At 39.1% G+C, this 5,839-nt stretch overlaps 1 pseudogene across 1 annotated transcript; it reads right to left on the reverse strand.

Annotated features, from left to right (window-relative positions):
* Window positions 1-5,102: 5,102 nt before the first annotated feature.
* LOC308536255 (large ribosomal subunit protein uL24-like) lies at window positions 5,103-5,529 on the reverse strand (annotated as a pseudogene). Its single transcript has one exon. The product of its transcript is annotated as a large ribosomal subunit protein uL24-like (transcript).
* Window positions 5,530-5,839: the final 310 nt, after the last annotated feature.

Below are 5,839 nucleotides of genomic sequence, written 5' to 3' on the forward strand. Positions count from 1 at the left end.
ATTTATTTTTAGAGCCCTGTGGCCAGCAAACCGGACTGGGCCATGATTGTTCTATTCATTTATGCTCTGTGTAGTGTCGAAGGCCATTGCTACAGTTGAATCAATTGTGTCATGAACAAAACTAGTAGTTACAGTCACCAACACAAATGGGTTCATGGTGCCTTGAGCTTTTAATTTTTGTAGGCAGTCATCTCTCTCTCTCTAGTTCCATTCAGAATCTGAAAGGAAACAGCCTTTGTAGCTGCAATGAATTTTTTTTGGAACATGACTTGTTAAATGTTGATTCTCTAACTGAAAACCTTTTTGAGTGATGACATTTTGCTTGCTAGCTAGGGCCTGTTCCACTTGGATATGCAGGTTCCTAATCCCTGTTCTATGTGCATATGCCCTTATTTAAGAGTAGTTGAATTGCACCCCGGTGGAATCTACCCTTCAGGATGAAACCGGGCAACCAGTGGGTCCCAGATGCCTGTCACTACTTGAACCAACTCAGCAGAGACAGGGTTGGATCATATATGAGAGTTTATCCCAATATTGTAAGTTATATGGGAGAGCAGCAGGTCATCCACAAAAATCTGCTCTGCAAGCCCCCGCCCTGTAAACCAGCTGTTTATATAGCTGTTTATATAAGGACTAGAAGCCAAGTGCACAAAAATTTGTACACTGGCGGGGGGGGGGGGGGGTCCCTTCAGCCCAACCTGTGCCCTCTTACAGTCTGGGATCCCTCGGGAGATAACCACCTGCTGGCTTAGGCCTGCTCCCCTGGTGGCAGATGGCATGCCCAATCCTGCAGTGTCTGCCCCGTCTCCCTTAGTTGCAGATGGTAGGCCCAGATCTAGAGCTGGGTCGGGCGGTAGCTCAGATAGTGCAGCCACCCACCCCGCCGGCCCTGCCCCACACTCAGCAGGCCCGGATCCCGTGCTGGGGCAGGGCAGCGGCTGGGATTTGCCTTCAGTATGCAAATTAGCCGCCATCTTTGTTGGTGGTTAATTTGCATATTGTGCTAATTAGCCAATGGGAGGCATAGTGAAGGTACAGTCAATTACCATGTTTGTCTATTATTAGATAGGATTGCAGAGGGAAATAGGTGTTACAGGCATGGGGAAGTAGGTAATGTGGGCTGCGGTGCGACTCCATTGTTTGGGCAACAAAGTTGTTAATCTTCCCATGATAATAGGCAGTTTGTGAATGAGAATGGACCACATTCCAAGATTAACTCCCAGTTCCAAGGTTGACTCCCGGGTCCTGGGGATATATAATTCCCAGCCAGGTTAGAATGTCTTTTGTTTAACCAGCACAAGGCAATCATGCTTAACAGAGTATGATTAATATCTCCCATAACCATAGCTACTCCCCAATATTCTATTTTTGCCCCTAACAAGGACAGCCAAATGTCCAAGTTTCTTGTGTTTTGTATAGCACCATTTCCCTTTTCTTCTTAATCTTGTTAGGGTTAAATAAAAAGATACTTTGCAAGTGAAAAGAGAAGTAGGGGGGTGAGTAAGGGGGGTGTGGAATTATCTATAATACTATCAACAATAAAAAAATATACATTAAAAAAAATAAAAGAGAACCAGGAAACAAGGAGAATAAGACCCTGAATGAAATATAGCTCCAACAGCCCTAGCCAGTTTGGCTCAGTGGATAGAGTGTCAGCCTATGGACTGAAGGGTCCCAGGTTTGATTCCAGTCAAGGGCACATGCTTGGGTTGTGGGCTCAATCCCCAGTGGGGGTGTGAGGCAGCTGGTCAGTGATTCTCTCTCATCATTGATGTTTCAGTCTCTCTCTCCCTCTCCCTTTGTCTCTGAAATCAATAAACACACACACACACATATATATATATATATATATATATATATATATATATATATATATGGCTCCAACATATATATAGGGTGTGGATTACATTTGTAGGTTGAGAGCTCCATATATATATATATATATATATATATATGTATATATATATATATATATATATATATACATATACATATATATATTATTTTTATATTTTTACTGGTTTTCTCTTGTTGTTAATGCACTAACACCTGATCTGCTGATCATTGGCTGACCCATGTGAAAATTAATTTACATTTACCCCTATTCAGGCAAGCTCTAGGTAGGAAAGTAAGTCTTTTTATTTTGTAATATATATTTTTTTAATTTCAGTGAAGAAGGGAGAGGGAGAGAGAGATAGAAACATCAATGATGAGAGGGAATCATTGATAGGCTGCCTCCTGCATGCCCTCTACTGGGGATTGAGCCCACCACCCAGGCATGTGTCCTTGACCGGAATCGAACCTGGGACCTTTCAGTCTGCAGGCCAACACTCTATCCACTGAGACAAACTGACTAGGGCAAAACTAAGTCTTAACATTATTATCTAGAACCCTTCACCATGATAATATATTTTTAACTCAGTTCTTTTTTCTTTTTTGATATTTCAAGACAGATTATTTTAAATATGATAATATTACATGCAGTATGTCTCAGTTCTTAACGATGATGGTGGACTAAAGCCTTTAAAGGCAAGGGATGCACCCTAGTTGGTTTGGCTCAGTGGATAGAGCATCAGCCCATGGACTGAAGGAGCCCAGGCTCAGTCTGGCCCAGGGCACATGCCTCAGTTGCAGGCTCACTGGGACGTGATTGGGAGGCTCTCTCACATGGATGTTTCTTTCTCCCTGTCTCTGTCTCTCCCCCTCCCTTCACTCACTCTAAAAATTAATGGAAAAATATGCTTGGATGAGGATTAACAACAACAACAAGGGATGCTGGTTTCTCTTAGTTATTTTGGGTGGAGGTATAACTTTCTATAGTAATCATTAATTATTTTGCAAAGGCATGATCTTTTCTTGTCAGTCTTGACTTCTAAACAGAAGGCCTATTAGTCTTTGTCGTCTCCAAATTAATAATGCAGATGTCCAAAGCAATGACATTATTCCAACTCAATTTCCATTTTTATTATAGTGAAACTGCTTTATATACTTTCCAAAAGAATTTTTCAAATTAGAATTCTGGAAAATAACTAAAACAAAAATAAAAGCAAGAATAATTATTAGCTGTTCTCTGATAAGTAAAAGGGATATTTATGCCTGTTATTATTTTTGTGTTTTTTCTATTGTACTGCTTATCAAATTATGTACAATAAAATATCAGTGCACAATAGAATTTCTGATTAATAAAAACAAAGTTTACTTTCAGAGGTTCGTATAACTGAGGCCAGTGATTTTTAACCTTTTTCATCTCGTGGCACACATAAACTAATTACTAAAATTCTGACATACAAAAATAGATTTAATTTTTATTAATTCACACCAGATGGCTATTTTGTTGGCTGTTGTCATTATTTTTATTTGATAATCTAAGGGAAAAGTAGTCAGATGTTGCATTTTAAAAAAAATTCTCATGGCACATGGGTTGAAAATCCCTGACTAGGCCATAAAGCTAGGCCTTTTGCCTGGCCAGATTATACAATCATTCATTTACCTTTTGTGAACTCCTGTTACAATTACAGTTAAGTATCTGTGTTGCTATTTATATAAGCTCTTTCTTCCGTATTTGACTGTGGGTTGCCTGAAGAACTTTCTGTCATGTTCACCACCATATTTTGCATACCGGTATGATTATAGGCCCTGGCACACAGTAGGCCTCATAAATACTATTGTTAACATTGGGTAAACAAATGATATCACTAGGCACCTGAGATGAGTTCACAGTGATAGCTGAGCAATGAATTTAGCAAAGGTTTCTTGGCAGTTAAGGTCCAAGTTAAACATATTGGGCTTTTGTTCTAACTAAAAATAGCATGCACATGAAAAGATAGTTTTCCTCGAACAGAACTCAGAGACACCAAGTAGCAGAAATAACCACATATGTGTTTTTGTAGAACAACCAAAAGCTATTCGGATGAATTATTTCACAAAATTCCCCAAAAGTTAATATGACATTTAACTAACAGGAAATTATTTTATAGATAGCAGACTGCATGGCCAAAGTACACAGATATCAGGTAACCAAGACAAAATATAGTTTGGTGTTTAATTGTTCAAATTTTGGAGTCAGAAAAATCTGGGTTTTTGTGCTGTCTATACCCTATAGAAGCTGGTAATCTGGGCAATTTACTCACTCTCTCTGAGCCTCAGCTTTTAATCTGTACAATGTAACACTAATCTCTATGCATCAATGTGTTGCATAATGGCTACCAAGGCCTTCGACATCAACCAACCAATGGATCTGACAGTTTCTTAGGACAACTTTTGCGACCAGAAGTGGTGAGGTCAACAATAAGGAGTGCTCATTTCCCTGTTTTTTAATAGCAGAAAAGCATTTATTCTAATCACCTTTTAGTCATTAAAATGAAATGTGTCTATGACATAGTTTTATCCCTAGTTGAATTCTCAGGGTGATGGACTAAAGCATTCAAGTGACAATCAAGGGATAACTGTTTCTGAAACTTGCAAAAAAGCTGACATAGTTTGATCTACAATTTTGGGGTGAGAGCAGATCACACCTTGACTCCATCTAGGCTTTCATTAGAGTAAATAGTTAATCAATTTTATTTCCTATCCTGCAATTAGGACAGGAAATTGAATATTCTAATGCTCAGAGATTTTTCTAGGGTTTTTCTTTAGATGTAAATGATGGATTAGATTATTAGAGTTGAAGCTGTCTTATTCAGTGGCTGCCAGCCATATATGGCTATCTAAATTGAAACTAATTAAAATTTAATTTAAGTGTCAGTTTCTCAATCACAATAGTCACATTTCAACACGTGGCTAATGGCTACCAACCATACTGAACAGCGCAGATCCAGAACGTTTCAATCACTGCAGAAAGTTGGATTGGAGTGTACTGTTTGGGAGTGACTAAAATTACTAGCTGTCAATTGGGATGGTTCCTCAACATTACAAAACACCGAGATCATTCTAAGGTGGTAGAATTGAGGGAAATAATTTGTCCAACTATCAGAGGATATTTATACTTTTGTAATTCCTCTTGTAAATGTCATCCCGTAAAATAATTCTGTCCTGTCAGCTAAGAACCATTTCTTTTTTTTTTTCATTTTAAGTTTTTAATGAAAGTTGTATATAATATTACTTTATTCCCGCATCTTCTCAATTGTTCCTTCCTTGTATTTTCCCTTTTCCTTTCCTACTTGGCGAGATTGGGGTTTACCTTCACGGACCTTTTTGTGGTCTTTGTCCAGCTGTAGTCTAGTGATAACCCCCTTGCTGGGGCGAATGCCCACATGAACAGTTGTCCCATTAGCTTTCTCCCGTTGCACTCGTTCAATGTAGATGACATATTTCTCCCTGTAAACCTGGACTACTTTGCTGCCTTTTGTCATGTCCCCAAACAACCTGAACTTCATCATCCTGTAGGATGGGCATGGACCGAACATTGTACTTCTGTCTCAGCTCTTTGGAAAGAGAAGACATAACCTTCCTTCGAATGTGGGAAGGTGCATTGAGATGCCTTTCACAGTTCTTGCTCTGGTCAGAGGTCACAAAAGGATTGAACTTCATTTTGACCGATGCTGCTTCTACCATGGCCACAGAAGGGAAGAGGAAGAACAGTTTCTCGTTTCAAAAACAATGCTGTGTTACCAGGGTGTCTATCACACACAGGTTTTCTCGTTAAACCTACACAATAATACCTGCCATGAGGGAGTATTATTATTTTCAAAATGCAGATAAGTAAAGCTCAAGTATGAATTTACTTGTTCCAAATCATTTGGTTAGCAAGGGGATGATAGGAATTTAACCCTATGTTGTCCAACTCCAAAGCCCTATGCACTGTTCACCACACTCTACAGCTTTTCTATTAGAGAAAATC

The sequence above is a fragment of the Myotis nattereri genome (assembly GCF_964212035.1).
Source record: "Myotis nattereri genome assembly, chromosome: 2".
NCBI classification, from domain to species: domain Eukaryota; kingdom Metazoa; phylum Chordata; class Mammalia; order Chiroptera; family Vespertilionidae; genus Myotis; species Myotis nattereri.